The following is a 25,137-nucleotide window of genomic DNA, read 5'->3' on the forward strand; positions in this document are numbered from 1 at the left end:
TTAATTTAAAGCTATGCCCCTTCGTAATAGCTGACTCCATAAGTGGAAAAGGGTTCTCATGGTCAAGCCTATCTAAACGCCTAATCATCTTGTGCACCTCTATCAAGTCATCCCTAAAACTTCTATTCTCCAATTAAAACAGCCCCAAGTGCCTCAACCTTTCCTCAGGTGGTTCATGTAAATGGCACTTCCTGACTCCCTAAGGACTGTCCACCATTGAAAAGGCACAGCACTCAAGGTGGTTGACTCCATTCAGGTTCAAGCAGTGAGTTGACTGGAATTATACCTGTAACATCTTCACTCCCTGCACCACTGACACCCAGTAGGAGCACACACTGCCCCCAAATTGTTGTGAATTACCCCGTTATGGTGACAAAGAACTTGATGGCGCACAATACCAATCTAATGATGTCACTCTGTCTCAACACTAACGGTGTGGTGCTCACAACAACCAATGTCACTGTGTGTTGATGATGACTGAGGGTGGTGGTGGAGGGAATGTCTATTATGAATGACTTGTGACTGCCAGCATGAAACCTGCCCTGACAGCCTCGGATGTACCTGTGCCCGCTGTCACCACTGCAAACATGATGTCTTCCTGCAGGTCAAGTCAAGGAAAGCGACAGGCCTGGAGAGTGTTCTCGGCTGAGCACTCAGATCCTGTGAGGCCCAACTGGCAGAGGTATTTACAAACAACTTCAGCCTCACCCTCCTGAAGCCGAAATCCCAACCTGCTTCCAGAAGACCACCATCATCCTTGCAAGTGAGAAAGCACGTGCAACATTCCTTAATGACTACCGCCCAGTGGCTATGACCTCAATAAACATGACGTGCTCTGCAACGCTGGTTCTGGCCCACACCACCTTCACTCTGCCAGCCTGACCTGTTGTCCGAAAATGTGCCAATTGATGTAAAGGGTCCACAACGGATGCCATATACCTGCCCTGCACTCATCCCAAGGATGCCGACACCAGAATCCTGGTCATTGACGACAGCACCACCTTCAACATCATTATCCCTTCCACGCTGATCTCAATACTCCGTGACCTTGATCACGGCTCCACCCTCTGCAACTGGATACCCTGGTTTCTGACACACAGACCACAATCTGTGAAGATAGGTATCTGCACATTCTCCACAATAAAACTCTGGAATTCCTGGAGGATGTGTTCTCAGCCCCCTATAGTACTCTCCGTGCACCTATAGCAGTATCCTCAGCCCCCTACTATACTCCCTGCATACCCACGGCTGTGTCCTCAGCCCACGACTGTACTCCATGTACACACACGGCTGTGTCCTCAGCCCCGACTGTACTCCCTATACACACCCGGCTGTGTCCTCAGCCCCCGACTGTACTCCCTGTACACACACGGCTGTGTCCTCAGCCCCCTACTGTACGCCCTGTACACACACGGCTCTGTTGTCAAATTCCAAACAACGCCAGCTACATGTTCGCTGATGACATCACGAAGTCAGGAGGGATATCAAACAACGAGTCAGAATACAGAAAGGAGATGGAGGATTGATAATAACCTCTCCCTGAAATTTGGCAATAGTAAGGAACTGATCATTGACTTCAGAAAGAAAGGAAAGGAACACGCCGTCATCTACAGCAATAGTTGAGGAAGTGCAGAGGATCAACTCCATCGGAGTGACAATAACTGACAATATACCCTGGTCTTCCTGCATAGGTGTGACAGTCTAAAAGGTTCAACAATGCCTCTTCTTCCTCAGGTGGCTCAGGAAATTCAGCATGCACTACATTGACAGATACACCATTGGTAGCATACTGTCTAGGTGCGTCACGGCTTCATATAGCATCGCTCTGCCCCGGACCATAAGAAACTACAAAAGGTTGGGTGCACAGACAATCTCCCAACCATTCACTCTATTTACACAGCTCATTGCCGCAGAAAGGCTACCAACATCGAGAACATAGAACATAGAACAATACAGCACAGAACAGGTCCTCCAGCCCACGATGTTGTGCCGACCATTGATCCTCATGTACGCACCCTCAAATTTCTGTGACCATACGCATGTCCAGTAGTATCTTAAATGTCCCCAATGACCTTGCTTCCACAACTGCTGCTGGCAACGCATTCCATGCTCTCACAACTCTCTGTGTAAAGAACCAGCCTCTGAAATCCCCTCTATACTTTCCTCCAACCAGCTTAAAACTATGACCCCTCGTGTTAGTCATTTCTGCCCTGGGAAATAGTCTCTGCCTATCGACTCTATCTATGCCTCTCATTATCTTGTATACCTCAATTAGGTCCCCTCACCTCCTCCTTTTCTCCAAAGAAAAAAGTCCGAGCTCAGTCAGCCTTTCTTCATAAGATAAGCCCTCCAGTCCAGGCAGCATCCTGGTAAACCTCCTCTGAAACCTCTCCAAAGCATCCACATATTTCCTATAATAGGGCGACCAGAACTGGACACAGTATTCCAAGTGCGTTCTAACCAAAGTTTTATAGAGCTGCAACAAGATCTCACGACTCTTCGCCTCAATCCCCCTGTTACTGAAAGCCAAAACGCCATCTGCTTTCTTAACAACCCTGTCCACTTGGCCATTTTAAGGAATCTATGTACCTGCACACCAAGATCCCTCTGTTCCTCCACACTGCCAAGAATCGTATCCTTAATCCTGTACTCAGTTTTCAAAATCGACCTTCCAAAATGCATCACCTTGCATTTATCCAGGTTGAACTCCATCTGCCACCTCTCAGCCCATCTCTGCATCCTGTCAATGTCACGCTGCAGCCTACAACAGCCCTCTATACTGTCAATGACACTTCCAACCTTTGTGTCGTCTGCAAACTTGCTGACCCAGCCTTCAATCCCCTCATCCAAGTCATTCATAAAAATTACAAACAGTAGAGGCTCAAGGACAGAGCCCCGTGGAACACCACTCACCCACTGACTTCCAGGCAGAATATGTTCCTTCTACTACCACTCGCTGACTTCTGTTGGCCAGTCAATTCTGTATCCAGACAGCTAAGTTCCCCTGTATCCCATTCCTCCTGACCTTCTGGATGAGCCTACCATGGGGAACCTTATCAAATGCCTTGCTGAAGTCCATATACACCACGTCCACAGCTCGACCCTCATCAACGTTTCTATAACATCCTCAAAGAACTCGATAAGGTTTGTGAGGCATGACCTGCTCCTCACAAAGCCGTGTTGACTATATTTAATCAAGTCATGCTCTTCCAGATGGTCATAAGTCATATCCCTCAGAATCCTTTTCTAATACCTTGCAGACGACAGACATGAAACTTACTGGTCTGTAATTGCCGGGGATTTCCCTATTTCCTTTATTGAAGAGAGGAATTACATTTGCCTCTCTCCATCCTCAGGTATGACTCCAGTGGAGAGCGAGGATGCAATGATCTTCGCAAGTGGCGAAGCAATTGCATTTCTCATTTCCCAAAGCAGCCGAGGACAAATCTGGTCCGGGCCTGGCGACTTGCCAATCTTAATGTTTGACAGAATTTTCAGCACATCAGCTTCCTCTATCTCTATCAATTTCAGCATGCACACCTGCTCTTCAAAGGTTTCATTCACTACAAAGTTAGTTTCTTTCGTAAAGACAGAAGCTAAAAGCTCATTTAGGGCTTCCCCTACCTCCTCAAACTCCACACAGAAGTTCCCTATGGTATACCTGATCGGCCCTACTCTTTCTTTGACCATTCTGTTATTCCTCACATAAGTGAAAAATGCCTTTGTTCTCTCCCTAATCCGTTCTGCCATGCCTTTCTCGTGCCCTCTCCTGGCTCTCCTCAGACCATTTTTGAGCTCCTTCCTCGCCTGCCTGTAATCCTTTAGAGCTGATCTTGAGCCTAGCTTCCTCCACCTTATGTAAGCTACCTTCTTCCTTTTGATGAGAAGCTCCACTGCTATCCCAGATTACTGAGGGAAGGAAGAACGGAAATAGTTGGGGCATTAACAGATATCTTTGTAGCATCCTTGAACTTAACTGAGGTCCCGGAGGACTGGAAAGTAGTTGTTTAAGAAGGGTAGCATGAATAATCCAGTTAATTATAGACCAGTGAGCCTGTCATCAGGGTTTGGGAGCTGCGAGAGAAGATACTGAGGGATAGGATCTATTCTCATTTGGATGAAAATGGTCTTATCAGTGATAGGCAAGATGGTTATGTGCAGGGAAGGTCATGTCTTACCCATTAATAGAATTCTTTGAGGAAGTGACAAAGTTGATTGATGAGGGAGGGGCTGTAGATGTCATGTACATGGACTTCAGGAAGACGTTTGATAAGTTTTCCCATGGTCGGGTTATGGAGAAAGTGAAGTTACATGGTGTCCAGGGTGTGCTAGCTAAATGGATAAAGAACCGGCTGGGCAACAGGGTACAGAGCGAAGTAGAGGAAGGCAGTTTCTCAAAATGGAGAACTGTGACCAGTGGTGCTCCATTTAAGATTTTTCCAGAAAGACACATGAAAGGGCAGGGAGCAAAGGGATACAGACGCTTAGAAAATAGGCGACAGATTTAGATGGATGAACTGGATCGGCGCAGGCTTTGACTGCCGAATGACCTGTTCCTGTCCTGGAAGTTTCTTAGTTCTAACATTACCAAAGACCCATCTCATGCCTGTAAAGATCTCCCACAACTTCTGCCATCATGCTAAAAGATACAGAAGCTTGAAAACACATGACAGCTGGTTCAGTAACAGCTTCTTCCTGGCTAAGTACCCCACGATCTCTGTTTTCCTGTTTACTATCATGTGCCTGCACTCCTCGTAAAACAAACCTTTCCATTGTATATTTGACTAAAATAAATCAAATCAAATCAGATAAATCACGTGGCCTGCAATGGCTCAAGGTCTTCTCAAAGGCAACTGTGAAAATGAACTAATGCTGGCCCAGTCAGAGATACCCATATCCCATTAACAAATATAAGAAGATGACCACACTCAGGGAAGACAGACAGGGGGAATCAAATCGCATTAAACATGATCTTAGATATATACAGGTTTCCTCGCTATCTGTAAGTAGAGTGTTCCGACGAAACCGTTCGGAAGCTCATATGATGTAAAGTGCAGTAGCACTAATTTATATGGGAAAAAAATTCGCCTTTCTTCGTAAAAGTGAAAATCCTGTGCGGATTTCTTTTGGTTAGCGAAACAAGGTCCTAATGTAGTTCATTCAGAATGGGAAGTGGCGAAAAGTGAACTTTTGAAAAGCGGGGAATACCTGTATGTACATGCACGTGATATTCAGGAAAATGGGAATGGCGAAAAATAAATGAGGTGAATCTCACATTTTATTTCCAGCCCAGCTGATCATCATTCTCTTTGTTTGCTCTTTTTCTTCTATATCTCTCTTTCTCTATTTATTCCTCCTTCCCTTCAAAAAAGACTTCCCTGTCAATGGTATTAAACACACTCCTTTCCACCTGCTGTCATTTCTGGAAAGATCCCCAGCACTTTCTATTCGTTTCTTTGCATTTCCTTGTATAATGTCAGATTTTCAGAATCATCCTTTATTTAATTTCACTTTCAATTTTATTATTTCGTGGGATGTTGGCATCTCTGCCAAGGGCAGCATTTGGTGACCATCATTAATTGCCCTGACTCTGAGGCCATTTCACAAGCCAATATAATGTAAAACGCATCGTCATGGGTCTGAAGTCTCAAATGAGTCAGACCAGGTAATAACATTAGTTTTCTTTACCGAAGGTGATCAGTGAGACAGGAAGGTTTTTCAGACAAAATGTTGCTTTTATGGTTGTTTTTTGTGAAATTCACTTTTAATCCAATTCTTATCATTTTTATTTAAGTTTTGTCATCAGCTGTGGTGGACTTGAAACAAATCACTTGAAATAATATCTTTCCTTTAATAAACTTTGCTTCTGAATTACATCCAGCGACATTCCTACATTCATACAATGTCCTAAACATGAAGTAACTTCCGAGACAAGAACAATTTTATGATTGAAATATTTGTAATTGGAAAAGTGGTCAGCAGAGAGTTTGAAACATCAAGTCTGATTTTTACCAAAGTGTAGGCAATGGTTTGATCAACAACAGCACTGACACAGAGATGAAGATAAGGGATATTAGGAGCTGGGAGTGGACAGGTTTGGTGACAAAGAAAACAGGAGACATAAATCAGTTCAGGGCAAAAAGGGATCTTGAGGTTGTGCACAGTTTTGTTTGCAGATGTTTGTGAGGGAGTGGTCTGCAATTCATGGGTAATGAATGGAGACTGCAATTGAAACTGAAGACAATAGTTTGTTTCTCTGACAAATATAGGTAACAGAAATTGCAACGAATTTCAAATTTGCTTGTGGGATTAATGAATGGACAGAGGTAGAGAACACCAACAGTAGCAAGAATAGGGTAGTAGCACACACTTCACCCTGTCCACAATAATCATCAGCACCGTGAATATATGATATGGGAGAAATTCCCAATAGGGGGAAATCTTGAAAAGACTCAAGAAAAACCTCCTCTCCACTGTTGTAATCTTCCAGTCCGCTATTCTTAGATTCAGATCTGTCCTCTCTCTGTCTACACAGCTGTTGATCTCTGTTAGTGTTGGAGCTGATGTATCTGCTACCACACTGGGATAGCACACTGAATGAAGCTCCTCAACAATAGGAGAGGGAAACCCTCCAGTGACACAGTAACATTGCATGGAGACTGACATCAATCACAGTCACTGAGAAAACAGTCCCAGCTTTCAATACAGCACATTCAGTTCACAAAATAACTGGACTGGACGACATGTTGGCATTGCTGGCTATTGGTCACATCTCCCATCACCAATTGCTCTAGTGAAGTCAGTTGTGAGGGCGAATGATGGACGTTATCTTTTCATAAGCTAGATGATTCTGCTTTGTTGTCCGTTTACTATACTGTAACCATCTCTCCCCAAATCCCTCCACCCCCAAAAAAGAATCACAGTCAGGATGTTGTTTCTGTGTGGATCTCTCCTCCACAGGAACAAACGCCAGCCAACACACCCTCACTGGGCACAGTTGCTCTGAACATAGACAGGAAGTGTGGACTTCTCTGAATGTTCCTCTCCCTGTTCTAATAAGGCAACTTTGAAACTTCCATAGAGAATATTCTTCAGTAAATTGTATATACAAATTTACTGTAAACCATATTTTACGCATTTTGGCCTCAGCCCAAAACCAAAAGTGATAATTACAATGATCTTATTCATTTAGACTTATGAATTAGTAAGTCATGTTCGAATGAACATGTTATTGGCTGGGAGATAGGGTGGAATGGGGGCAGTGGCTGTGGAGACTACATGGGAAGTTCAATGATATTCCCCAGTCATCATCACTCTTTCTGACAGACAGAATTAAATCTAATGCACAACAAGGAAATAGCCAACATTTGGGAGATGCAATACTGAATGACAATGTGAACTAAGCAGGATAATTTTAAATGTGATAAAGTGAACCATATTTCATATACACACCATTTAATCATTGGGAATACAGATTGAGTAGGATCACTGGACCAGAAACATTAACTTTGATTTCTCTTTGCAGATACTGCCAGACCTGCTGAGCATGCCCACTAAGTTCTGTTTACATTTTTTGGTTGAGTTTGATCATTTTGTTCATATCTGGCAGACACTGATAACAAAATGTGGAGGGCTATGGGGACAGTACAAGAGACTAACAATAGAGATATTGTCATTCCAAGCTGGAAGAGACAATGGGCTGAGTTTCCCCCACTTTTCCTGTAAATAATTCTGTGATATGTAATCAAAGCCTTTGGAGAGGGGGTAGACAAGCTAGTTCAACGAAGGACACAGAGTGCTCCACCATCAATAATCTATTCCTATTATCTCATGAAATTTCAGCTGCCTCTAAAATTTCTTTTCAAACAAAGTGGAGTTCCTGAGATTTACAGGGTAATCAGAAAAATATTCTTTTTTCCTTTGAATCTTAAGGAAGAAACAGATTTTGGCTGTAGCACATTTGTCACAGACACACCCACTATAATAGGAACAGGAAAGGACTACATTGTCCGTATGTAACCCAAATTCAGCATGTAGCCCTGTCAAGAAACATAAAATATAGTGATACGGAAACATGAAATACAAATAGAAAATGATGGTAGAAGCGCAACAGATAAGGAAGTATCTGCAGAGAGAAACAGAGTTAACATATCGAATATGATGTGACACTGTTCTGAAAAAGTCAAATTGGAATCAAAGGTAATTCTGTGTATCTCTGCTCAGATGGTGCCAGACCGGCTGAGATCCCTCTATCGATTTCTTTTTTCTTTCTGAACTGTGGCAAATTGACTGATCAGTACGACATAAGCAAAACTGCTATCTCTGTTGAATTTCAAATATTTGTTTATGGACATTAAATGAGAAATTACAGTTCCTATGTTTGACAGAGCCCTAACTATCCATGACGTATTGCATTGTGATACAAAAACATTGTGAGACATTGTTAAAACAAAAACCGAAGTTGCTGCAAAAGGTCTGCAGCTTCTGTGCAGAGAAATCAGAGTTAACGTTTCTAGTTCAGTGGCCCTTCCTCAGAACGGATGGTAGCCCTGAAAATGTTGATTAATATACAGCAGAGAGTGAATAGCTGTTAATGGAGACTGTTAGCAGCTAACAATAGGGGGTGAGTAATGGAAGGCCACGCGAGAACTCGGCCTGGTGTATAGGTAGAGGCATTGAGGAATTCAGTCCTAACATTTTGAACATTATGTTGAGGCTGATTGGCTGCAGGGTCCACCAGCGGAAAATGAGGTGTTGTTCTTCCAGCTTGCGCTGAAATATCCTGGAACACTGCAGCAAGCCTGAAACAGAGATATTGGCCAGGGAACAGGATGGAATATTAAACTGGCAGGCAACTGCAAACTCAGGGTCTTTTGCATAGGTACAGCTTTGATATTCTGAGAAGGAGTCATCCAGTCTACCTTTAGTTTCCCCAGTGGAGAGCAGATCACAATGTGAGCAGCAAATGTAGTAGACCGGATTGTGGGAAATGTTGATAGGATGCTGCTTCATCTGGGAGGTATGTTTGGCCCTTGGTTAGTGACGAGGGAGGAGGTAAATGGGAAAGTGTAACACCTCCAACAGGGAAAAGTGAAGTGTACCTGTGGTGGGGGCTGGGGGAGATGGTGGGGGGGGGGGAGGTTTGAGCAGTGAATAACGAGCGGACCAGGGTATCCTGGAGGATTGGTCGCTTCGGAAGGCGGAAAAAGGAGAGGAGGCAAATTTGTGTCTGGTGGTGGCATCTCGCTGGAGGTGGGGGAACGCAGATTGATGATCTTCTGCATGTGAGTGCTGGTGGGATGGTAGGTAAGGACAAGGGGAACTCGAACGCTATTGCAACAGGGAAGAAAGAGGCTGAGGGTAGAAGTGCAGGAGGTGGGTCGGAACTGTTTGAGAGCTCTGTCAATAACAGTGCTGAAGAGTTATCGGTTGAGGAAGAAGGTGGACATTTCAGAGGCCAAATTTTTGAAGTTGACATCATCAGAAGCAATGCGGTGGAGATGAAGGAACTGGGAGAATGGAATAGAGTCTTTGCAGGAAACAGGGTGTGAGGATGTATACTCCAGGTAGCTGTGGGAGTCGGTGGGTTAATACTGGATATCAGTGACCGGTCTATCCCCAGAAATAGAAGCAGAGATGTCGAGGAAAGGAAGGGAGGAGTCAGAGGTAGACCGGTGAAAGTGAGGGAAATGTGCAAATTGGAAAGGATAATCTTTTCCATTTCTGGACAAGAGAGAGGAGCAGCAGCGATGATATAATCTACATATCGGAGAAAGAGTTGTGGAACAGAACTGGAATAGAACTGGAACAAGGAATGGTCTACTTACCTCATGAAGGAACAGGTATAACTTGGGCCCACGTGTGTATCCATGCACCCCCTCTGTATGGCAGGAGCAGGCTGAGGCAATGGGTCTGCCCAGGCAGTTCTGTTTGTGGATTATCAGGAGGAGATAAAAGCGAACTCTGCTTTCAGAAGACCATGAGCTTCGGGACTGTTAGGTGGGGGTGAGTGGTGGGGGAGGGGGGCGAGTGGCTGGGAATCTCCAGATAAAATGTGGTCAGATTTAGTTAATAAAATAGCCTGATGTGCTATGGTAGGGTTATGGACCAGCAGGTGATATGTGGAGGTATCTGAGAGCTGGCACTCAGCCTCTGAAATGTAGATGTGAGTCCACCAGACTACAGCAGCACCACCCTTATCGGCACAGGCTGAGTAACATAGTCAGGGTTGGATCGAAGCATACAGCATACAATCTGTTCAGAGGGTGATAGATTGGATAGGCTGAGGGGGATACAGAGAACTTAAGACAACCAAACTCCCATGGAGCGTTCTCATTGAACAGACTGAATTCAAGTAAACGCCAGAGGAATGGATCCAGGTTGAGGGAGAGTGTTGGAGCTGGGTGAAGGGTCTATGGGATAAGAGGTATGGAGAGGATGGGGAAGGAATGGACACCGAGGAGAAGATGGTGGAAGAGGAGTTCAACATTATGTCGTTCCTGAAATTCATTAAAGTGGGGCACAGAGGGATAAAGCTGAGACCCTTGCTGAGTACAGAACATTCTGCATTAGAGCGTGGAAGGTTAGGAGGGATGGTGAATACACTTCAGGAGGTGGGCTTTGGGGAGGGGATGGACTCAGAGCGCAGGGTATGGTGGGGTGGCAGGGTCCAGAGGCTCATAGGCATCTCTAACTTATGAGCTAGAGAATGAAGTAAAATTGGGGAATAGTGCAGCCTTGAGCAAATGTGATGTGATGCTGTTGGGAAGAGAAAATGTTGATCGCTGTGGCAGCGACATCGCACGATCAGTCCTCAGAAAGTAACTGATTGAAAATAATCGGAATCGTTATCTTATTGTAATACTCTGATTTCATTGGGGTGACAATCAACCAGCAAGGTCTTACTTTTCTGAGACTTTAGACCAAACTGTGAAAACTGAATGTATCTTGATGTTAGTAATAAGACAAATCCATCCATGGTTTAGGAAGGCACTAGCAAGGGCAGAGTTTACTTGTCATTCCCATTAGCTCTGAGGAAGGTGTCATTGTTCATTGAGGAAATTACTAGCACAGAATTTCCTCTGATTTCTATTAACCACAGTTTGCTGAGGGCGAATGATGCTACAGAGTCAAATGCTACTTTGATGGCAAGGGAAGTTACTCTGATCTCACCTCAACTGACATTGGAACATCAGTTAAAATACTAAAGAGAAAAAGGATAGAACACGGCTTATTGAACAATGTGGTCACTGTCCTCGCAACATTTAAGGACAAACAGACGCATGGACGTCTGATTCTGAGGAGAGGTGTTTCCTATTTGGGATGAGGCTGTTTGGTTAAGCACTGTGACAGAGAGACAGAAAAAAACGTTCCACGCTGTATGGGGAGAAAACCCACCCTATTCATGGTGCATTGGACAATGACAGACATACACGAGTAGACATTTGGCATTGATCATCTCAATCTCATCATTCACTGAGATTGAGATGATCAGCAGCACAGAAGCCAGGAGCTCCCATCTCTCCAGTTGGAAAGCAAAAAGGGGTAAGGGATGGCCAGTAGAAGTGGGAGTAACTAGGGAACTGGTGTAACTTACAGTGGGAGTGGCAGAAGGGTGTGAAGAGATATCATCAGTGGAAGAGTATGTGGCAGCAGAAGGGGTCGTGCAAGGGAAGTAGGACTGTAAAGAAAGAGGAGGAAGGGGAGGAAGAATGGCTAATGAAGTTTTAATGACTGGGTAAAGCTTGTTTTTGGAAAAGTGAGGTTGGGTGAAAACCACCACTGTTCAGGAAAATTGGGATCTGATTCCATTGAAAATTAAGATTTGATGTACTTCTTCTTCTATCACTTGATTCTTTATCAGATTGTACATTCACTCTGTGGTTTTGTATCTCCATAAAATGCAGGTTACGTGTTTTTTTTCTCCCCTGGTGTTGTGTCTCAACATTTTAAATTTTGTTAACAGTATGTATTTGCTTCCAATTCAAGGTAGACATGAGAATATGATTTGTTCTCCTTCAGTTTGTCCATAACAGAGAATTTAATTGAATATTTATCCTCATCACATTAACTGATACAAGCAATGAATCTGTGTCCATCCTGCAGATGCAAAATTTCTTAAGTTCTGACTATTGTTACAAAGGACAGTGCCACACAAAAGCCTAATGTTCCAATGCAAGGTGCCAAACCATAGTTCAACCTAAATTAGTTACAAGCTTTATGAATAAGACATGCTGAGGGACAGCGTGTAAAAGCTGAATTTAACTTTGTGTCGAAAATGGTATTTGCAGCACACTCATAATAGGTGTTAAATACATCACTCTGTAAATTCCTCAAAATAAGAACAAGAGACTAGAATTCTTAATTATTCCTTTGTGAATAACACGTGGAGAATAAAAAGGAAATCAAGGTTTGTTTGTGATATTCATAAATGATGATGGTGAGAATGTGGAAGATGGGTGGCAGTGGAATGATAACTAATGCTGGGGATGACACAAAGATTAGCTGGGATCTTCACAGTGAGGAGGAAAGAGTTAGGCTACAGGATGATATAAATAGATGATTTCTATGTCCAGATTAATGGCAGATGAAGTTTAACACTGATAAATGTGAGATGATGCACATCTGAACTAACAAGACAAGTAAGTACTCAAATTTTGAAGGGCGAGAGCTAAAATTGCTCCTTTTTTCTTTGCAGCAGGGAACGTTGAGGAGGAAACCTGGTACAGGTGTTCAGAGCATAAGGGGTATGGAGAGGATGAACAGACAGCAGCTGTTTCTCTTACTCGAAAGGTCAAAAACAAAGGGAAACATACTTAAAGTGAAAGGCAGGGGATTGTGAGAGGGTTTGTGGAGTCTGTACAGAACTGAGAAGGTGGCACAGACATATAATATAAAGTTCCAATGTGTGGAAACAGATCCTTCAGCCCAACAAATCCACACTGACCCTCCAAAGCGTAACCCACCCAAACATGTTCCTCCTATATTTCCCCCTGACGAATGCACCTAACCTACACATCCCGAACACTTTGTGCAATTTAGCATGGCCAATTCACCTAACCTGAACATCTTTGGATTGTGGGAGGAAACCGGAGTACCTAGAGGAAACCCATTCGGACAATGTGCAAAATCCATACAGGCAGTCACCTGAGGCTGGAATCAAACCTGGGTCCCCAGCGCTCTAAGGCAGGAGTGCTAGCCACTAAGATTAGATTACATTAGATTAGATTACTTTTACGGTGTGGAAACAGGCCCTTTGGCCCAACAAGTCCACACCGACCCGCCGAAGCGCACCCACCCAGACCCATTCCCCTACATTTACCCCTGCACCTAACACTACAGGCAATTTAGCATGGCCAATTCACCTAATCTGCACATTTTTGGAGTGTGGGAGGAAACCGAAGCACCCGGAGGAAACCCACGCAGACACGGGGAGAAAGTGCAAACTCCACACAGTCAGTCGCCTGAGGCGGGAATTGAAGCCGGGTCTACTGGCGCTGTGAGGCAGCAGTGCTAACCACTGTGCCACCGTGCCGCCCACGACCCCTAAGCCGCCGTTCGGCCCCTGGTGACATGTGTCTGGAATGCATTTCCTAGGCGGGTGATTGAGCAAATAATATCACAAACTTTTAAAAAGCCTTTGGATATGCACTTGGTGGTGCAGGCTCACATTTTCATTCAATGATTCTATGTGGTGGCAGCCATGAGCACTCTGATATATTCTGAAGTAATAGCTAATGGCAGTTCCTGGTTTGTTCCATTGACTGTACTCAGTAAGTGAGCCTCCAGTGAAGTGCTGGTGTTATCTACCACTTTCTATTTAAATGTTTCGGTTTCCTTGAGTTGGTAATGTAATTTCCTGTGTCTATTATGTCATTTCATGCCCTTTTTCTCAGAGGATGGTAGATGGAGTCAAAATTGATGTTTTGTTGATGTAGTTCCGGTTAGGAATTCTTTTGCTTGTCTCTGTTTGGCCTGTCCTAGGATGGATATGCAGACCTAGTCCAAGTGGCGTACTTCCTCATCAGTATGTAAGAAATTAGTGTTGGGGTCATGTCTTTTGTGGCTAGTTGATGTTCATATATCCTGGAGACTAGTTTTCTGCTAGTTTTCCATGTAGTGTTTGTTACAGTTCTTGCAAGGCTTATTGTTCCAGGAGGAGAAAGTAAGGTCTGCAGATGCTGGAGATCAGAGCTGGAAATGTGTTGCTGGAAAAGCGCAGCAGGTCAGGCAGCATCCAGGGAACAGGAGAATCGACATTTCGGGCATAAGCCCTTCTTCAGGAATGAGGAAAGTTTGTCCAGCAGGCTAAGATAAAAGGTAGGGAGGAGGGACTTGGGGGAGGGGCGTCGGAAATGTGATAGGTGGAAAGAGGTCAAGGTGAGGGTGAGAGGTCAGACTGGGGTGGGGGCGGAGAGGTCGGGAAGAAGATCTCAGGTTAGGAAGGCGGTGCTGAATTTGATGGATTTGACTGAGACAGGGTGGGGGGAGGGGAAATTAGGAAACTGGTGAAATCCGAGTTCATCCCTTGTGGTTGGAGGGTTCCTAGCCGGAAGATGAGGCGTTCTTCCTCCAACCGTCGTTTTGTTGTGGTCTGACGATGGAGGAGTCCAAAGACCTGCATATCCTTGGTGGAGTGGGAGGGGGAATTGAAATGTTGAGCTACAGGGTGGTTGGGTTGGTTGGTCCGGGTGTCCCAGAGGTGTTCTCTGAAACCCTCCGCAAGTAGCCGGCAAGTTCCGCAAGTTCCAGGAGCAGAACAGACAAAGATGTGAATTTATTGCGGTGCTCAAAAGTATGAAAAAAGTTGCAGAGTAGAAAAAGAATACTCTATTAGTTGGCATTACAGCATCAAGGAATTCTAATTTCAAGGTTGTCAGCAAAACAGCTAGGAGTGAAATAAGGAAAAAGGTCTTTATTTCGAGAGTCGTTACGAATTGGAATTGTCTGGCTGGGCAAGTTGTGGATGAAGATTCAAAAGAGAACTGGATATATATTTGGAAATTATTAATGTAACGGGCAACAGAGGGAGGTCTGGCAAATGAGGGGTGCTTGGGAGACATATTTGGAGCTGATTCATACATAATGGCCAATGGCTTCCTCCTGTACTTTAAAGTTTTGTACTCTATCATGTGCCAACTGTGAATAAAAGTCAGTATCCAATTATTTCACTATGTAAATGCTCGTAAATATCTGATTATTTGGTGCAGCATAAGCATTTAAAATGCAAGTATTGCAAGGTCAGCTTCATTATGAAGTCTAATTATTACTCAGAACATGAATATTTTACATGTTGTTTTCCAATTACTAAAACAAATATATCATTGCTTGTCACAAAACCCTTTGGAAAGCTCTGACTTTTCACTGTCACTATATTATGTTCGTTGTTTTTTTTTCACTCTCAACATTTCATATTAAACATCATTCATTCTGAAAATTGGAAGTTTTCAAATTATTATTCACTAAAATTTGATAACACAAATAATTTATTTAGTTTAATATTCACAGTCCATGTTGAATTATTGCCATTTTTATATTGTTGGCAAGTAGCTGAACATCGCACATTTCAGTGAGAAATAAAACTGATTGTTTATTTAAAATGCATAAGAACGCTAATTCTATTTGTATGTTCAATCGTTTGCTCACTCTGAACATGTAATCACTCAGAAGCCAACCACTTTAAAATTATTGGAGTGGCAAAACATTGCTTTGAATCCTGACATTGAATATCTAATTCTGATTACACGAGAGTTATGTTCTTTCTTCGATAAAAGAAAATGTACATACTTTATTTCTGTATTAGAAAATCTTGACAGGAGTTTCTATTTTAGTTCCATAAATATAGAATCAAATAATTGATTTAAGAGATTATCGTTCAGTTGAATGATTATCATTCACAGCTTATTTTTGCCCAATTCATGAAATATAGCAAACATCCGATTATTGTTCTGGTCAGTGAACTCACCACCTTGCAATGAGATACGCTGAAAATTGCTTCCAATAGATCTGAAATCATTTACAGTGTTATTGGACCTCACAGCTGCCTGTGATACAGAGAGACTCAGTGGCATGTTCCAAAATCTGCGCATAGAGCTTCTAACCTGGTTCAGGGCAGTCAGTCAAACATTACTTCAAAACAAAGAATTTGGAATCCTCCTTAGGCAGGGGGAGAACCCGTCAACAGACTATCACTGGTCTCAGTGTCGGTACAAATGTTGTCCAGAATTAGATACTAATGGCTGACCATCAACCAAATTTTAAAATTCATCTTCAGTCAGAGCCTGGCCCAGAGAGCAGATGTGTTGACATGGAGAGCCAGAATCACACCATACAAGTTACCTATGGTGATGAAACCTGACCTGCCTCCCAGACTCCATGCATCTGCACCCCGATCAGACATGGGTGAAGACGTTCACAAGTTGACAATCTATTGCAGTGCCTTGTGTCTCACAAAGAAACCTGTCAATCCATATCCAATAAATGTCACCTTCGCATTCTCCAGTATCAAAATAAAATTGTACATCTTTGTGAATGGTCAGAGATTACTACATGGATCACACAGTAAAATTTATGTGAAGTAACCAGCAGCAAACGGCAAACCAAAAATCACATTAATAACTGAACTTGGCGGATTCTGTCTGGTCCAAGTAACCACACATATTATACTGGCTTTCAGGTGACTGTAACAATGTATACCATAACTGGAGGTTTTGGCCTTACATCCCTCCAAACCTTCCTGATTCACACACATCACTCCCTCACACGTTAAACAACTGATGGGAATCCTCAAGCTGGGTGAAACTGGAAACATAGAACAGTGTAGAACAGTGCAGCACTGTGCAGGCCCTTCGGCCTTTGACATTCTGTCGTCCTTTTATCCTACTCTAAGATCAGACTAACCTACATACCTTTCATTATACTAACATTAATTTGCCTATCCATCTCAATATCCCTAATATAGCTGACTTTACTACAACTGCTGGCTGTTCATTGCACACACCCACCACTCTTTGGGTAAAAAAGCTCCCTCTGACATCTCCCTTAAACCTTCCTCCAATTACCAATCATACCCCTCGAGAACCATTTCCACCCGGGGAGAAAGTCTCTGGCTGTCCTCTCTATCTATGTCACTCATCATCTTGAACACCCCTGTCAAGTCACTTTCCATTCTTCGTCGTTCCAATGAGGAAAACACCCGAGTTCCCTCGAATTTTCTTTGTAAGACATGCCTCTAGTCCAAGCAGTATCTTGATAAATCTCCTCAGCACCCTCACCAAAACTTCCACATCGTTCCTATAACGAGGCAACCAGAACTAATCACAATATTCTAAGTGTGGACTCACCAGGGATCCATAGAGTAGCAGCATAACCTCGCAGCTCTAAAACTCAAACCCTCGGCTAATGAACACATCAAACACCTCCTGAACAACCTTATAAGGACATTTTTCCCATTACGGAGATGTGTTTGAGGGATATTGAGGCTGACAACTCATAATTCTGTGGTACCAGAACTATAGTCAGGACAGGAGAGTGGGTAAAAAAAGAAATGGTGTTGCCTTATTTATGATGGAGTCAGTCACTGGCGTAAGAAGGGACGACATCTTGAAATGATCTTCTAATGAGGCTTGGTTGTTAGAGCTCAGGATCAAAACTATGACAGAAAGACTGCTAGGGATATATTAAAGACCCACAGATAAAGGAAAGTATGGGAGCGGGTATATAACCAAGTTATTGAGGTGTGTAAAAACAATAATAGAATCATTACATTCAGACATGTCTATTCCAAATATTCATTAGGTCAGTGATAACTTTTTAAGTGGGGGCAGGTATTTTGACATTTATTCCAGACAGCTTCTTATATCAACATAGAGCAGATGCAACAATGGGCAGTGCAGTGCTGGGCCTCACTGTGGGGAATGAAGCCAGTCAGCTGTTCCAGGCAGAAGTGGGAGTGCAGTATAGGACCAGTGAATGTGATATCACACATTTAGACTTTGCTAAGGAAATGACCCCAAAAATGTTAGAAAAATAAGAGCTTTTTGCATTGGGGAGACAGGTTTTATGGAAACAAATGACAGGATGTGGCCAAAGTGCAGTTACTTCTGGGTGAAACTGTAGCAGAACAAGGTGGGGCGGGGGTTGGGGGATCAGTTGATTAAAATTGAATTGATGGCAGTGTCGGTCCAGCATGTTACACCGAAGATAAAATTTAGGAAAACAAGGCCAGAGAACCTCAGATGTGGACACAAATTCAGAATAGGATGAAAAAGGAAAGAGAAGCTTAAAACAGGTACCAATGAGCAGGTCAATGAAGGTCCTAAAAGAATATAGAAAGCGAAGGGCTAAACCTAAAAAAAATTAGTGGAAGAGCAGAAGGAGGCTTGATAAAACATTAGCGGGTAAGATTAGCAAGAATCCAAAGTCATTTTTTTTTAAGGGGAAGAGGGTAACGCAGGAAAGAATGGGAGTGTTAGGGACTAAGGGGGCAGCCTGTTCACAGAGCCAGAGAATATGTTAAACACATCCTACGAATGGGTCTTTAGTTTGGAGAAGCAGTTCCTGGATTCAGTGAGAGTGACCGTTAGACCCTTGAGCAAATTGATACAGGAGTTGAGGAAGAATTGGAATTTTATGGAAGATAGAGTCGGCAAATCACCAGATTAAAGACCAAGTCTCACATCGGTGAGAGGGAAACAATTGTAGACAATTCGGAGGAGTGTTGAGGCTGGATCATTAAATACCTTCAAGGCCGAGACAGACAGATTTTTATACAAGTGTTACCGGGAAATCACAGGAAACTCCACACAGACAGTTGCCCGAGGCAGGATTTGAACTCTGATCGCTGGTGCTCTGAGGCAGCAGTGCTAACCCATGAGCGACCGTGCCGCCCAGCATCCCTCCCTAACACGGTCTCCCAGGAGCACTGCTGCCTCAGAGCAGCAGCAACCAGAGTTCAAATCTTGCCTCGGGCAACTGTCTGTGTGGAGTTTGTACATAGTCCCCGTGTCTGCATGGGTTTCCTCTGGGTGCTGCGGTTTCCTCCCACAGTCCAAAGATGTGCAGGCTAGGTGAATTGGTCATGCTAAATGACCCGTAATATTGCATGTAGGGGAGTGGGTCAGGGTGGGCTGCTCTTCGGTGGGTCGGTGTGGACTTGTTGGACCGAAGGGCCTGTTTACACACTGTAGGTAATCTAATCTAGGATGCACTCAGGGTCATCCGAAATACTGACAAATTCATAGACACGCCCCTATTGATGTTTCTTTAATGACTAATATTCCATCGCCCTGAGTTCATTAGCCTTATCTGTCAGTCCTGTTGTATTTAAATAAACACAATTTAATCCAACAGGCCGTTCCTTGCTTCCTGTCATGTTCCAGGCAGAGAGTAGATGGGCGACCATCAGGAATGGCAAAGGGAGTGCAGGAATCCCCTGTGGCCATTCCCCTCGAAAACAAGTAGACCATTTTGGATTGTTGGGGGTGATGACTGTTCAGGGGAAAGTAGCAGTAGCCAAGTTGGTGGTATTACCACTGGCTCTGGGGCACAGCGGGAAAGGGTAAAGGTGTACAGGACATTAAAGATAGGAGGTTCGATTGTTATTGCGACAGATCAGAGATTCTGTGGTAGCAAACGGGAATACAGGATGGTGGGCTACTTCCCAGGTGCTAGGGTCCAGGCTGTCTCCAAGTGGCTGCAGAACATTCTGAAGGGAGACGGTGAGCAGCCAGAAATCATTATGCTCGTTGGCACAAATGATACCCGTAGAAATAGGGACGAGGTCCTGCAACGTGATTACAGAGAGCTAGGAGAAGCATTTATAAAAAAAACGTTGACAGTGATAATCTCCTGAGAGGGAGATTACCGTCCGAGACATGCACTGGAGGGGATACCACTATCTTGGCGGCCAGTTTTGTGAGGGTTACAAGGGAGGGTTTAAACTAGATTGGCAGGTGGTCGTATCCTCAAGAGCAGGGAGGCAAGTGGAAGGAGATACGGTAATCATAAATAGTAAGGTTAGGCTGGAAAACGATAGAGGGAAAGTAATGCCTGTTGGAATAAATTGCATCTGTTTCAATGCAAGAGGCCTGACAGATAATGCCGATGAACTCAGGGCATGGATAGGTAGGTGGGACTGTGATATTATAGCCATTATAGAATTATGGCTAAGTGATGGATAGGACTGACATCTTAATGTGCTAGGGAACAGGTGCTTAGGTGAGACAGAGATGGTGGAAGGAGGGGATGGGGAGTTGCATTGCTGATTAAGGGGAGAACCACAGCAGTAATCAGAAATAAAATAACTGATGGATCACCCACTGGGGCTTTGTGGGTGGAGTTAAGAAACAGGAATGGAATGGTGTGGTGATTGGGGTTGTAATTCCAGCCCCCAATGAGTCAACAGGGATGAGATTAACAAATATCCAGGGAGAGAGGGGAGACCTGCAGGAGCAATAGTGTTATCATAATAGGGGATTTTATTTTTTCGAATACAGATTGAAACAGCCAGAGAGTTAAGGGATTTGATGAGGTAGAATTTGTTAAATGCGTCAGGAAAGTTTCCGAAGCAGTATATAGAGTGTACTACTCGGGAAGGGACAAAACTCGAAATTTTCTTAGGAAATAGGGCAGGACAGGTGACTGAGTTAATAGTGGGGGAGCACTTTGGGACCAGTAACCATAGTTCTATTAGTTTTCATATAGTTATGGAGAGGGACAAAACTGGTCCACAGGTTCATGTTCGAACTTGGGGCTTGGCTCAGGTCCAGGCAGCTGGGATCAAGGGAATCCCTGGAGCTATATAAGAGATGCAGAATTTTGCTGAAAAAGGAAATCAGTAGGGTGAAAAGGGGGCAAGAAAGAGCCTTGGCTGAGAAGATTAGGATGAATCCAAAAAGGTACTTTAAATATATTAAAAGAAAAATCAATAACTGGATAGAAAATAGGATCCCTCGAAGACCAATGTGGACAGGTATGTGTGGAACTACAAGAAATGGGTGAAGTCCTCAAAGAATATTTCTATTCTATGTTTACCGTGGAGAAAAACATGTTTACTTGAGAACTTGAAGAAGTTAGTGGTGATATCTTAGGGACAATCCATATCATAGTAAAGGAGATTTTGGACGTACTAGAATGTTTGAAAGTGGATAAATCTCATGGTCCTTACCCGATATATCCAAGAACACCTCAAGGGGCTCCAGAAGAATTTGCGGGGACCCTGGCTTATAATGTTGATCATCAGTAACCACAGGTAATGTCCTGGAAGACTGGAGGATAGCAAATGTTGTGCCCTTATCCAAGAAGAACTGAACAAAAAAAGCCTTGGAACTATAGACCAGTAGGTCGAACATCCGTGGTAGGAAAGTTACTTGAGGAGGTTCTGAGGGATAAGATTTACATGCATTTAGAAAGTCAGGCTTTGATTAGAAATAGTAGGTGTGGCTTTGTGCGAGGAAGTTTGTGCCTGACAATTCTCTTAATGTAATCGGATGAAGTGACCAAGAAGATTGACTTGGTGGGACAGTAGACTTCAAAACATATGGTGTTGGAAAAGCACAGTAGGTCAGGCAGTATTCGAGGGGCAGGAGAATCTGTTTTGGACATAAGCCCTTCATCAGGAACGTCCAAAACATCGATTCTCCTGTTCCTCTGATGCTGCCTGACCTGCCGTGTTTTTCCAGTGCCACACTTTTCGACACTGATCTCCAGCATCTGCCGTGTTCACTTTCTCAAAGGGCAGTAGATTTAGTCGATATGGATTTCAGTTACAGCAGAACAGAATGAGGCTTTTCAGTCCCTGGAGCCTGATATACAATTACAGGAGGAGGCCAATAAGCCCCTCGGGCCTATAAAACTGTACCCAGATCATGCAGCACCAGTATCCAGTTGCACAACAATAGGATCAATCTATTCAGCTACTTGAAGTCAGTAACACAGGGAATGGAAGAGGCCACAAAATGACTGGACTATGGAATAAAACCAGGCTACATATCCCCTCAGACCTGCCCTTCCATTCAGTAAGTTAGGGCTGATTTGCACTCGGCTGCAATTTCTCTTACATGCCCCACTTTTTTGTAGCCGGCGACTCTCTGACGGGTCAAAACCCATTGACATCCACTCGCAACCCCCAAACATTTCAGTGATCTAGCCTCCCCTAACTGTCTGGCCCCAACCATCACTATTCCCTGAGAGAAGGAACCACTCCCCACACATATACTTTGGCCTATTGACACGGATAGAAGATATGAACACAACGTGAAGTGACTGGCCCTGATATCATGGCAGAATTTGATTGAGCAAGATGTCAAGGAGACTGAACAAAATTGAACTTGATGGGCATCAGTTGTAAACACCCCGCTGGTTGAATCATTCAGAGCACAATGGGGCTGGTGGACATCAATCCTACCAGTCCCTGGATATCTCTGTGGGCAATCCTCAGAGGAGCTTCTTTGGCACAAACATCTTCAGCTGCTTCATCAATGTCTTTCCCTCTGTCATACGTTCATGGGTGGGGATGTTCTTTGAAGATTATACAAAGTTCAGAACAATGAGTCGCCTCCTAAGGTACTAAAGTATCAAATCTGAACAACATTCAAGCTTGTGCTGTTAATGTAAAGGTAACATTAATCAAAAGCACTGCTGGACACTAAACATTTCCACGGTTAAAGAGGAACCTCTTCAGCAACTCTAGCTAGTTTCACAATAATATAAGGAAGCCATTCAGCCCATCAGATCTATTGGATAACAAGACGCACAATCCGTTCACTCCCTCCTGCCTATTACACAAGAAGACAATTTAAAATAAAAGCAGGTGTTGGAATCCAAAATATATACGCAGGAAGCTGGAAGAACAGAATAAACAAGGCAGCATCAAGACTTTGAGAAGTGAAAGCCTTGGATATAACCCATCGTCAGGGCTGTGGATGGGAGTAATGGGGGCTATAGCTAAAGTAGCGGGTGAGGGATGAGGAGGCAGAGTGGCGAGTTGGGTATAAGTGAACACAGACAAAGTGTATCAGCAAGTTGTTGATGGGAGCGCTGAATCCAGTTGGTGGCTGGACAAAAGGTTGCTCAGAGGAATGGAAGGGAGGGGAGGGCTTGGGAAGGGAGTCGGGGGACTGGAAGGGAGTTTATTTGAAATTGAAGAATTCAATGTTGTGTCCCCGGGGTGCGGGCTGCACAGGTGACAGATGAGATCTTGTTCCTCCAAATTCTGGTTTGGTTCATTGTGGCAATGGAGGAGGCCAAGGATGAGTATGTCGGAAAGGGATTGGGAAAGAGAATTGAAATAGGAAGTGAATGGGAGGTCTTCCATTCCACCTAACAGCCCTACCTTTCAGATCCCAAACGGATTCATCCCTCCCCTTGCCCAACCAGGTTGCACCTACTACTTGTGTCCACATAGCCGTAACTCACCATCCTCCTGATATCCCCACCCCACTCCCTTCTCTATTTATCTGCAGCTCCCCCTACACCGCAACCCAGTTCTGAAGAACGGTTATACCTGAACTGTTGACTTTCCCAGCTCATGATGCTGCCTGGCTTGCTGTGTTCTTCCAGCCTTCTGTTTGTCTCCTATAACTCAGGAAGATAGAGTCTAGTCAGCACAACGTGCTGGTAGGCAGCAACCAAGGGTTGCCCACTGAAGTCCTTGAACCTCTGCCCTTGGGTCAGGAGGAAGACATTAAGTTCATCGAGACACTGAAACATGAACAGAAGAGGCCATTCAGCCCCTCCAAACTGTTAGACTGAAAAAGGAGGATGTCATTGTTGCTGCAACACGACAAACCTATGAGGCACAGACTGCACAGACAGACTACTCCATGTTGTTCCTCCTGGCTCCATTGCTAAAGGTCCACACGTGTTATGTTAACGTGATTAGCTGATCATGAGGAGGGAAAGTGATTGGTTTGTGCCAAGTACCAAGGAGGCATCTTCTCTCCACGATGTTATGGGCTAGGCTAGACTAATTAAAACATTTTTAAGCAGGCAGCCCAGAGGATACCTTTGCAATTTGTTTCATTAAGTGTACAATGAAAATTAGCCGGAGTAATTTACCTAGGTTGACTACTAGATTTTAAAACAGACAAAAGCTTTATTCATAAAATTACGCAATGCAGAGAATTACCATGAACAGAATAAAGGATCACGACAGAATTAAACCAATTCAGCTAGACTTAATTATGCTGTTCCAAATATACACAACTGTCCCAATAAGCAAACTCCCAATATAAACCAGTATAAATGGAATACATACTGCCAGGTTGAAGTTGAAGGTCAGAAAAGAGAGAGAATTTCCACACAGCTCCCAGTTGAACTTCCCAGTTCAAGACTCAACTGCAAACTGCTCAGCTCAGCTCAGCTAGTTCAGCTAAAATAGCTCATCACTCTCCGTTCATTATACTGGCCACTTATAAAACATGACCACTTTGGCCTGAAGTCTCATTTATTTACATATAAACAAAAGGCCTTTGAAAACATTTTTCATCTCTGTACCAAACCAGACTGATCTGAGCTTGGCCCCGTTTTATTGTCCCTCTGAAAAAAACAAGGGCAGAGTCTCCTTGAGCCAAGAACTACTTTTCGACAAAAAACGGACTAGCTTTGTGACATGTCTGCCCCACTTAAAAAAAAACCATCAGTGCTAAAAGATGGCTGCATTTTTAACCCTTCAAACCCAGTTGGTAGTCTCAAAACAGAGATATACACTATACTAACTGTAAACATTCAAACATGCACAAACCCATGCAAATTCAGGCCGCGGTACACCCACCATTGAACACCTCCGTATCTCATTCGACTCTCAATAACTCATCAGCTTTCACATTTTCGCGACCTGCCACATGCACAGTTGTCAGATTGAATGGCTGCAACAACAAGCTCCATCTAAACAGTCTGATATTTTTGTCCTTAATATTTTCCACAAATGTCAATGTGTTGTGATCAGAGTACACGATTGTCTCAGATGCATTGCTGGTAATATAAACACTGTTCTGGTGTAATGCCAACACCAACTTTAAAGTCTCTTTCTCCACCGTTGAACATTTCTGTGGATGAACGTTCGACTTCCCAGAAAAATACCTGATAGGTCTTTCTATTCCCTTATCATCCTCCTGCAGGAACATAGGACCAATACCC

This window comes from Chiloscyllium plagiosum, unplaced genomic scaffold (assembly GCF_037043375.1).
Source record: "Chiloscyllium plagiosum isolate Xiang-an unplaced genomic scaffold, Cpla_swu_hap1 HiC_scaffold_36, whole genome shotgun sequence".
Taxonomy (NCBI): Eukaryota; Metazoa; Chordata; class Chondrichthyes; order Orectolobiformes; family Hemiscylliidae; genus Chiloscyllium; species Chiloscyllium plagiosum.